Genomic DNA, 11,989 nt, shown 5'->3' on the forward strand with positions numbered 1-11,989 from the left:
GATTACATCACAAGGTGTATAGTCTGGGACAACTAAACACGCCCGTCGCGAGATAGGAAGTTCAGGCGAGTTGGGAACAGTTAGTCCACTAGGCCAACTGGCAGCGCTGCACCAGGTGAGAAGCGCAAATTTTTGTATTCGCGTAGAGATAAGATATTTAGATTATAATAATAGTTACTTTACTACACATTTTTCAGTAAATGCGTATATCAGTGTGTGTGTTTTTAAGCTTAGTAGTAAAGGTTTCGCTTTTACTTACGTAACACTCCAGAAAACGCGAGAAGATCGTACAGTCGTGTAGTTGTCTTATTTTTTATTACTTTTTAACGCAGTAAACCTAGAGCATCTCGTTTAATTGTTCTTTTCTGTTTTCATAAATTTAATTATTCGGCTTACACTTCCGGAGAGTAGCGTAAATTTTCAGTTGATTCAGAAACTTTGCACTAGTAATTTATTCACATATAGTTGCGTATGAGAGCTGCATCAAACCAGTCTCAGGACTGAAAACCACAACAACAACAAACAATAGGCCTACTTGTTATAAACGTGTTTTCTTGTTTATTGGTGATTTTCTGCCTTATTCTTATTAAAGTATTGTGTTTATCATGAGTGAAAAGTACCTGACTTGCCGTACAATTGTTACGTCCGAGCTGTGGTGTGATAAGTGCTGTATTTTTTTATTTTATTTTGGTGGCTGTAGTGGCGTAGGAATTGGGGATGTAAATTAAGCTCGTCAGCTGTGCCGTAGGATATGTAGCAGAGATAGCAAGATATTAGAACGTGAGGGAGGGGGGGGGGGGGGGAATTGCTGCCTTTTAGACTGAATTAGACAGGGCTATGAAATATCTGTACAGGTTAAGGAGGGGTAAATTAAAGAGAGGCTGGAAGTGGCAACAGAAGGAACAGGTTTCGAGCTTCATCTGACAGCCTGAACTGTTGCCTCAGTTAGAAACGATGAGCCTCGGGCAGATGCACGTGTAGTCAGGTCGCAACAGAATTTCAGCAATAAATCGAAAAGTAAGAGAGAAAGGAAGTTTTGTTGTTAGGTTGTTCTCACATTAGAGGTGTTGGCCAGCTGTGGCAGGATGGACTAGGATAAGAGTACCAAATCACCAATCTTTTTTAGACCCACTACTGGTCTGAAGCAGGGGCCACTTTGCAAAGATTTCACGAAGGGAGACCCCACAGTCATAGTGGGTGGAGCAGGTATTAGTATTTACCGAGATCCTTGGTACAATACAAAGTGTAACCTGATAAAGACTGCGTCAAGATCGAGAGAAACCAATATTGAGTTTGGATCTGTTCTCAGACGCCATGACTGACCTCACTTGAACTCTTCTGTCAGGAGAGTTAATTTGAAGTTGGAGCAGCTGCCTGTGTCGAGTGCAGGATCACATATTGGCGTGGTTCCTGTTGATTTTTTCAGTAGATGGGATTGTACAAGGCATGGCCTTCATCTCAAGAGGAAAGGGATGGATAAACTGGCTGGGCTACTTGAAGAAAATTTAATGGGAGAGAAGGGGACAGGGGAGAGCCATTGTCATGAGGGATAAAATACTAGTAGTTATAGGGTTCAGAACAGCACCTTCTTTTAGTGTAGAGAGGTCAGTAAGAAACCAAATTTTAAGAGAGGTTAGGATTGAAACAAACGTTCAGTTTAAGAAAGAAACCAAACAACTTAGTTCTGGCATAATGCATCAGCGCCAACAGCTGTTGGATAATTTTCAGCAATCGGTAGAAATTTTATTTCCGTCCAGTCTCAATGCTGTCAAAGTGAATTATCAGCTGTCTTTATTACATCAAAATATTCGAGGACTAAGAAGTAAAATTAATGAACTGTGTTGATAAATTACAGTGATCAAACCCAGCCAACATAATATGCCTCTGTGAACATCACGTGACCACCGGTGTAGATGTGTTAAGTGTTGCAGTATTTGGGCTAGCATTTCACTTTTGTAGAGCATAAATGGTGAAAGGAGAAGTTGCCACATTCATTGTAAATTTTGATAAATTTAAGAACATAAATATTCACAAATTTGGCCTAGAGCAGCATATGGAAATATAAGAGACAGAACTAGAATTTAATAATAAATCCTTCATAATGGTAAGTTTATATCAAGCACCTACAAGTAACTTTAATCTCTTCATAAACCACCTTGAAACTCTATTGGCCTGTCTAACAACAACAAAAAACAAACAATTATTGGTTACTGATGCGTTTAACGTAGATTTTCTTAAAAACTCTCCCAGTATGATTTTATCAGAGTCAGTGACACTATCATTCAACTTCATTCCTACTGTAAATTCTCAACTAAAGCAGCTAATTGCTCACATACAGCCATTGATAATATATTTATAAAAATGCCCAAAGAAAAAATTATATTAGAAAACAAGCAGTCAGCTGCCTCTCAGCCCATGACATGCAGTTCCCTTTTTTGTTGAACATGGTATAAAATCTATTAAATCTGAATTTAAGAGGGTATTTAGTAGGCCAAAAACTGATTATTTTGGGACACTCCTCGATGACATGAACTGAAATTATGTATACAGCTCTCATGGCATGAATGAAAATTACAACACTTTTGTTAATTAAGTACTTACTCTATTTAAATACTGTTTTTTCCCAAAACTAGGCCAGATTAGACTAAAGTCTACAAAGAAGCCATGAAGTACTCTAGGAACAGAGGTATCTTGTAAAACAAAAAGGAAACTGTACCTCTGGGTCAGAAACAGTGCTGATATTTATGCTATAGCAAAGTAAAAGATATACTGGAAAATATTAAACCTAGTAATACGAACATAAAAGCAAATAATTTCAATAAAAAGATAATCACATCAGACAACAAAAGAAAGACAATATGGCGTATACTGAAGGAGGACACAGGTAGAACCAGACATGAAGAGGGGCAGATAAAAAATGTTCAAATGTATGTGAAATCTTACGGGACTTAACTGGTAAGGTCATCAGTCCCTAAGCTTACACACTACTCAACCTAAATTATCCTAAGGACCAACACACACACCTATGCCCGAGGGAGGACTCGAACCTCTGCCGGGACCAGGGGGGCAGATACAATTAAGAGTAAATGACACGTTGTTAACAGATGTATACAGCGTTGCAGAACATTTTTACATCCTTTCATAACTGTTACTGGAAAACTGGGGTTGTCAGGTTCAGTGCATGCTGTCATGCAGTACATCAGACCAGTCATTACACATATCTTCACTAATATGAATATGACCCTTACTACTCCAGTAGAAGTAATGTCCACCACAAAATCTTGAATGAGGGGCGTTTGAAAAGTCCGTGCAAAAATAAAAACTATTTACGTGTTTGGGGTAAACCTTTTCTATTTTTCGACATATATACACTTCGTCCAACGCTGTTCTAATTTGTTGATACCTTCTGAATAATAGGAATTGTCCAAGTCTGCAAAATAGCTATTAGTTGCTGCAATCACCTCCTTGTTTGAATAAAATCTTTGCCCGCCATCCATTTCTTCAAATTGGGGAACAAATATTAGTCCGAGGGAGCCAGGTCTGGAGAATGGGGGGATGGGAAAAGAATTGGAATCCTATTTCCATTGATTTTGTGACCACAACTGTTGAGATGTGTGCTGGTGCACTGTGGTGATGGAAAAGGACTTTTTGCGGTCCAATCGCCGGCGTTTCTCTTGCAGCTCGGTTTTCAAATGGTCCAGTAACAATGAATAATATGTACCTGTAACAGTTTTACCCTTTTCCAGATAGTCGATGAGAATTATCCCATGCGAATCCCCAAAGACAGTCGCCACAATCTTTCCGGCCAAAGGAATGGTCTTCGCCGTTTTTGGTGCAGATTCTCCCTTGGTAACCCATTGATTAGATTGTTGTTTGGTCTCAGGAGTACAGTAATGTATCCACGTTTCATCCACAGTGACGAAACAACTCTTAAGTCCTACAGATTCTTCCTGAACAGCTGCAAACCATCCTTGCAACACTTCACACGATTCCGTTTTTGGTCAAGCTTGAGCAATTGCGGAACCCATCTTGCGGATAGCTTTCTCATGTCCAAATTTTTATGCAAAATATTATGTACCCGTTTATTCGAGATGCCCACAGCAATCTCACGCACCTTAACTCTTCTGTCATCCATCACCATATAATGGATTTTATCAATGATTTCTGAAGTCGTAACCTCCACAGGGCGTCCAGAATGTTCAGCATAACTTGTGCCCATATGACCACTCCGAAAATTTTGGAACCACTTATAAACTGTTCTAATCGAAGGTGCAGAGTCACTGTAATGTTTATCAAGCTTCTCTTTAGTCTCCTGATGTGTTTTGCGTTTCGTAAAGTAATGCTGAATTACCACTCGAAATTCTTTTTCGTCCATTTTTTGACAATCACTCGAGTTCCTTGGTTCACACGAACGCCAAACACAAAGAACTAGACCAATATGGCTGAAACTTGGTGTGCGTTCTTTCCAAAGATGCTGCTAACTAAATATGACCTCGATACGCGCCGGTGGTGCCATCTCTCGGACTTTGCAACGACTCTTCAAACGCCCCTCGTATTCTAATGGTTATGATAAAATATTAGCAAAGTTAACTGAAGACTGTGCTTCCAAGTTAAGTAGCATATTAAGCTATGCATGTAGCTAGTCTTTCATCGGTGGAACATTCCTGAGTGGTTGAAATATGCTGAAGTTAAGCCTTTGTTTACGAAACGAAGTAAAGATATACAGTCAGATTTCAGTCCCGTTTCACTTTTGTCAGCATTCTCAAAAATTTAAGAAAAAATTAGTATACACTTGTTCTATTAACCATCTGATGGCAGATAACGTATTGTTAGCATTGCACTTCAGATAATTTAAGGGTTATGATACCGAGAAGGCTATCTACACAATGATGAAAATTTACTTACCTCAGTACGCAATAAATTACAGGCTACTGATGTATTCTGTGATCTGTCCAAGGCATCTGGCTTTAAAATATCCTGTTAGGTAAATTAAAATATTACAGAGTAACAGAAAACGGTTCAAATCCTACATCTCTGACAGGAAACAAAGCGTGCCATTAGGAAAGACATGTACTCGTATTAAGCTATCCCTCTATCAGACAACATTCAACTGGGAACTAATTACATGTGGTGTCCAAAAGGTTCTATCTCAGGATCCTTACTTTTCTTGTATATACCAGTCACCTCTCATCAGTAACATTAGCAGAGTTCATATTTGTCTTGTTTGCAGATAATATACCGACGGAAAAATCGTTCAAATGGCTCTGAGCACTATGGGACTTAGCATCTGTGGTCATCAGTCCCGTAGAACTTAGAACTACTTAAACCTAACTAACCTAAGGATATCACACACATCCATGCCCACGGCAGGGTTCGAACCTGCGACCGTAGCGGTCGCGCGGAAAAATCGTAACACCAAAAAATAATTAATGTGGAGTAATGAAATTTCGGGAATACGTTTATCTAGGTAACATATGTAAGTGATCAACACTAAAATCACAGGTAAGCACGATATAAGCCATTGCAGCAGGCCGTTGTGACCGAGCGGTTCTAGGCTCTTAGGTCTGGAATCGCGCGACCGCTACGGTCGCAGGTTCGAATCCTGCCTCGGGCATGGATGTGTGTGGCGTCCTCAGGTTAGTTAGGTTTAAGTAGTTCTAAGTTCTAGGGGACTGGTGACCACAGATGTTAAGTCCCATAGTGCTCAGACCCATTTGAACCATAAGCCATTGCAAATGTGCAATGCTGGTATATTAATAACCGGTTTAACCGCCAGACTGTTGAATGCAAGCACGCAAACGTGCACGCATTGCCTCGTACAGGTGCCTGATGTCAGCAGGCGAGCGTTATGCTGTTAGAAAACACCCCCTTGGAATGCTGTTCTTGAACGACAGCACATCAGGTCGAGTCACCAGACTGACAATCAATTCTGCAGCCAGTGTGCATGGGATAACCATGAGAGTGGTACTGCTGTCGTACAAAATCGCTCCCGTGACCATAACTTCAGATGTAGATTCAGTGTCGCAGGCCCTCAGCTGACCTCTTCTAACCAACACACGGCCGTCACTGGCGCCGAGGCAGAACCAGGTTTGCCGGCCGAAGTGGCCGTGCGGTTAAAGGCGCTGCAGTCTGGAACCGCAAGACCGCTACGGTCGCAGGTTCGAATCCTGCCTCGGGTATGGATGTTTGTGATGTCCTTAGGTTAGTTAGGTTTAACTAGTTCTAAGTTCTAGGGGACTAATGACCTCAGCAGTTGAGTCCCATAGTGCTCAGAGCCATTTGAGCCAGAACCAGGTTTCATCACAAAACACAACAGGCCTCCACCCTGCTCTCCAAGGCGCTCTCGCTTGACACCACTGAAGCCGCAAATGGCGGTGGTTTAGGGTCAGTGGAACGCACACTACAGGGCGCCTGGCTCGGAATCTTCCTTGAAGTAACCAATCTGTAGCAGTTCTTTGTGTCAAAAATGGTTAAAATGGCTCTGAGCACTATGGGACTTAACATCTGAGGTCATCAGTCCCCTAGAACTTAGAACTACTTAAACCTAACTAACCTAAAGACATCACACACATCCATGCCCGAGGCAGGATTCGAACCTGCGACCGTAGCGGTCTCGCGGTTCCAGGCTGACGCGCCTAGAACCGCTTGGCCACACCGGCCGGCGTTCTTTGTCACTGTCGTTCCAACTGCCGTTCAAATTGCTGGTGCAGATGCAGTACGATGCGGCAGAGCCATACGCCTAACACGATGCTCTTCCGTCTCAGTAATTCCATGTGACCGTCCGGAGCCCGGTCTTCTTGCAACCGTTCATTCGCTGCCACCAACCATGTACAGTGGCTACACTTCTGCTAAGTCTTCTGCAGTTTCGCAGAAGAAACATCCAGATTCTTGTAAGCTTATTACTCGACCTCGTTCAAACTCAGTGAGGTGTTGACAGCGGCGTCATTGTCTCTCTTGACTAACATCAACGCACCACGCCCGGCCTCAATGGTAACTACCGCTCACGGCCACTACAGCGAGCATCTGAAGCAAACATGGTTTGCATCCTCATAGTGGCGCTACTAGTGCCACTCTTATGCGTCTGGCGAGAAATTTTCTAGACATCATCTTTCAAATGTAGAAACACGGCTACCAACTTCCGTTTATGTCGCACAACTTCTTCTTGGTGCTGTTATTTTTTCCTTCAGTGTACAAACATTGAAAAAATCAGCAAATCAAATCAGTCTTATAAAGATCGGTAACGAAATTTTCAGGGACATTAATAAATGATTCCTAGCCAGTTCTTTGTCACTAAGCTCCGAAAGGACACATTATATGCAGTTGAGAACTTGGAAGAGGTTTCCCACCAGTACATGCCTAAAACATGACTGACAGACAGAAGAAGTGGACAGTGTTAAATTCTTGGGGTTACAGCTTGACAGTAAATGCAGCTGGGAGGAGCACAGCAAAGAACTGCTGAAGCGCCTAAAATCTCTATTTCCATTGCGAATGTGGTCAGATATAGGGAGTATAAAAGTCAAAAGGCAGGGATGCCGTACTTACTTTCACTCCATAATGTCCTATGGGACTATTTTCTGGGCTAATTCATCCAGCCAAGCTAAAGTTTTCCGGGTCCAGAAACGTGAAATAAGAATTATTTGTGGTACGAACTCAAGAACTTCCTGCAGAGGCCTGTTTAGGGAACTAGGGATATTAACCACCAGGCGACCAACATTTGATCATGGTTTTAATGGAGATTATCAAAATGGTTCAAATGGGTCTGAGCACTATGGGACTTAACATCTGAGGTCATCAGCCCCTTAGAACTTAGAACTACTTAAATCTAACTAACCTAAGGACATCACACAAATCCATGCTCGAGGCAGGATTCGAACCTGCGACCGTAGCGGTCACGCGGTTCCAGACTGAAGCGCCTAGTACCGCACGGCCACACCGGCCGGCGGAGATTATCAACATTTGACCATGACCTTAAGGGAGGTTTAAGGGAGATTTAGTCGCAATAATTCTCAACTGCACAACTACATCGCATTTTCTTGGAACGAGTGACTTGCATCTAATGCATCACACATATGTTTCGTTGCGTCGTGCTATGCGTGATTTGAGCATTCGGTTTTACCAACTGCGAATTTCTTTCTGAAGCATTTTGAACACAGAATTACGCTTCCCGTAATTTATATTTACATTATCTGCACCGTACGCATTGAGGTTCTCTACATCTACGTTATGAAAATTAAGTGAAGGCTTGATCGAAGAGTGTACATCAATAGCTGTCTCATCAGCCTGTTCAGTGAAGTCCATAAGCCTATTTCTTACTGGCTTTTCAGAATAAGAATACCTTAGAACTAGAAGAAACATTTTTCTGCTTTTGTGGTTGGACCCGTAGGTTGCGACAGTGAAAAAGTTGGGAGGTTTAATTGGATCTTGAAACATCCAATTGTCTAGAAAGACAGCAGTGAAGTTCTGAACTCTTTTTGGAGCCGAAACCTTTTTCACAATTTCCTCTGCCTTTGTTTGACCATATGTCATCATCTTAACCAATTAGAATCATGGAAGACATCCTTTGATAATTTATTTCCACAGTCCATACTTCTGTAGCTGATATTATGAGACAGTATGAGAAAATTTTGCTAGCTAACCTGCAACGTTTTTTTTTTTTTAACCCTTATTGCCACTACCAAAATATTTGAGTAAATTTGCGTGCGCCTTCACTTATTTTTTTGTTACGATTATGAATTTCTGTACAATAATATTGGCTGCAGTCTTCATTACCCCTATGAGCGACGCTGAAGTCACGCTTACACGGCGCACAGTAAGGTTGTGGGAGTCAACTGAGAAGTAAATATTGTAAGGAGTGTGTCTGAATGCGAATGTCTCTATAATCCGCTTTCGCGAGTCCTTGTTACGTCCATGGCTTATTTATACCATAGCTGATGATTGATACGAGACGAGCGCATCCGTTCGTTGCCAGTACTGACCGAGAAACATGTAAACATTGCCCCTATCACAAACCCTCCAAACGCGTAAGCTGTCATTCTTTCTCTGCTCCTCGAATTCCCTTGAGTCAAATCATTTTCTTGCCGTAGAAGCACGAACAGGAAATAAGACTGTATGTCGACAACAGTAGCGATTATTAAAGCAAAATACTTGGAGATTTGTCGGTCGGGATTACGAACTATCGATAGGACTTCGTGGGATTAATAGTGGTAGCACTGATCACTGACGAAATATACGGAGAAAGAGAAGGCTAGTAAGGGAGCAAGAAGGATTATAGAAAAATTGAGGTAATACGGAAGGTCCCGGGAAATACGGGCAGTTGGTCGCCCTATTCCCAATACATTCGTTCCTTAATGGAATTTGAGATTAAAAATATATCTCTTTTTCAAACCAACAGATCAGTTCATGGAATCAGTACTAGAAATAAGAGTAATCCTCACAAAGTATTAAAGTCACTTACTTTGGTCCAAAAAGGTGTCCGTTATTCAGGAACACGCATTTTCAATAACTTGCCAGCAGTCATAAAAAGTTTAACTGTCAATACAGTTCAGTTCAAGAGGAAACTTAAGGATTTATTGGTGGCCAACTCCTTCTATTCCACTGCTGAATTTCCTAGTAGAACCAACTGAAGTGTGTGTGTTACTAATAATACGAAGTGCGAGAATCAATACTATATGACTTCCGTACAAATCCAATGTAGTAGAGTCATCGTAGTAAATAAGTGTTGTAATATGAATTTTAAATTTTCTATTTATTACCTTTTAAATGGAAATACGTTTACAAACTTTTTTGACTCATTTATGATCTATGAAGATCATTTCATTCGGAATCTGTGAACGGTACATTATCATTTTTGTTTTTAATGTAATTATCTATGATATTGTAGTATCTATGTTGTTAAGAAGTACGATGCAATGTTCCCTCGGACATGCCGATACGGCAGCTACTTTAGGTTAAAATGTCCTCCCCGTACGAGAGTAACGTAATGCGTGTACAAGTATAGGTTGTGACGCACGAACGACGACATATGAAAGTTTGGGTCAGGCTATGAGTCGGGCACGGATAGCAAAAGAACTTAAGGCGACCGTTCGCGCAAAGCGGGAAATTCGGCTTCGGCTCCCGAGTCGGCCAAAATTTTCATTGTCATCATTCCACTATGCTGATGACGGTTGCACGTATTCGCAACTGCGAATACATTCCATGTAATTATTTATAGTGTATTCTTGTATTTTCTGTTTTGTTCTACATCCTGGAGGATCTCCTCACTATGGATCAGTTGGAACGAAAAGTGTATCTAATCTAATCTGTGTTGCCTTCGGGCTGCGGCCAGTTTTATCTTAGACATACAAAAAGGTCGGAAGCGGCGCAACATATCAAAGTGGCTAACAAAGTCCCTTTTCTTAATTACCTGTAAGTGTGATAATGAAGTGTTTTTATTACCTCATCTGATCTTTGTAGCCGCAAGCGATGCCTGAGAAGCGCCGCGGATGAAAGAACCGGGAGAGGCGTGCAGTATTTGGGCCATCAGCTGCGAGCAGGGGGAGGGTGCGGCGCTGGTCGGCGCCTGCGGGCGGAGAAAGGCGCGCATGCGCAGACCAGGCCAGACGAGACGGGCCGAGCCGGGCCGCCAAGGTTTCCGGGTCACGGCCTCCTTCCGCGCCACTTCTGGGTTACCGACCCACCTTGCTCTCTCCCACACACTTTCCATTTTACAGTGGCTCTTCCGCTTGCGTCTGCGCTGGCCAATGAACTCATAAGCACTCGTGGTCTCCACTCGTCAAACATCTTGAATCTGAAACTTCCTGGCAGATTAAAACTGTGTGCCGGACCGAGACTCGAACTCGGGACCTTTGCCTTTCGCAGGAAAGTGCTCTACCAACCGGGCTACCCAAGCACGACTCACGCCCCATCCTCACAGCTTACCTCTGCCAGCTCCTCGTCTCCTATCTTCCAAAATTTACAGAAGCTCTCCTGCGAAACTTGCAGAACTAGCACTCCTGAAAGGAAGGATATTGCGGAGGCATGGCTTAGCCATAGCCTGGGGGATGTTTCCAGAATGAGATTTTCACTCTGCAGCGGAGTGTGCCCTGATATGAAACTTCCTGGCAGATTAAAACTGTGTGCCGTTCGTAGAGCACTTTCCCGCGAAAGGCAAAGGTCCCGAGTTCGAGTCTTGGTCCGGCACACAGTTTTAATCTGCCAGGAAGTTTCATATCAGCGCACACTCCGCTGCAGAGTGAAAATCTCATTCTGGAAACATCCCCCAGCCTGTGGCTAAGCCATGTCTGCGCAAAATCCTTTCTTTCAGGAGAGCTAGTTCTGCAAGGTCCAGTTGATAGAGCACTTTCCCGCGAAAGGCAAAGGTCCCGAGTTCGAGTCTCGTTCTGGCCAGGAAGTTTCATATCAGCGCACACTCCGCTGCAGAGTGAAAATCTCATCCTGGATCTTGATTCTACTCCATCTACAGGGTGGCGCGTACTGCCGTTGACAACCCTGAACACTGAATACTACACATGCTTACATCGTTGAATCAGAGTAGCACCAAAGTGATGTTGATGTTTGGTTTGTGGGGCGCTCAACTGCGCGGGCCGGCCCGTGTGGCCGAGCGGTTCTAGGCGCTACAGTCTGGAACCGTGCGACCGCCAAGTTCGCAGGTTCGAATCCTGCCTCGGGCATGGATGTGTGTGATGTCCTTAGGTTAGTTAGGTTTAAGTAGTTCTAAGTTGTAGGGGACTGATGACCTCAGAAGTTAAGTCCCATAGTGTTCAGAGCCACTTGAACCAACTTGCGCGGTCATCAGCACCCGTAAAAAGTCCCAATTTTTACCCACTGTCACGAATGATGATGATGATGATGATGATGATGATGCTGGTGATGAATTGATGACAACAGAGACCCAGTCCCCGGGCAGAACAAATTCGCCAACCCGGCCGGAAACTGAACCCGGGACCCCCGTACCGAAGTGATGTTGTGCAAATGGCAGAACTACCGTAGC

Source organism: Schistocerca americana, chromosome 3 (assembly GCF_021461395.2).
Source record: "Schistocerca americana isolate TAMUIC-IGC-003095 chromosome 3, iqSchAmer2.1, whole genome shotgun sequence".
Lineage (NCBI taxonomy): Eukaryota > Metazoa > Arthropoda > Insecta > Orthoptera > Acrididae > Schistocerca > Schistocerca americana.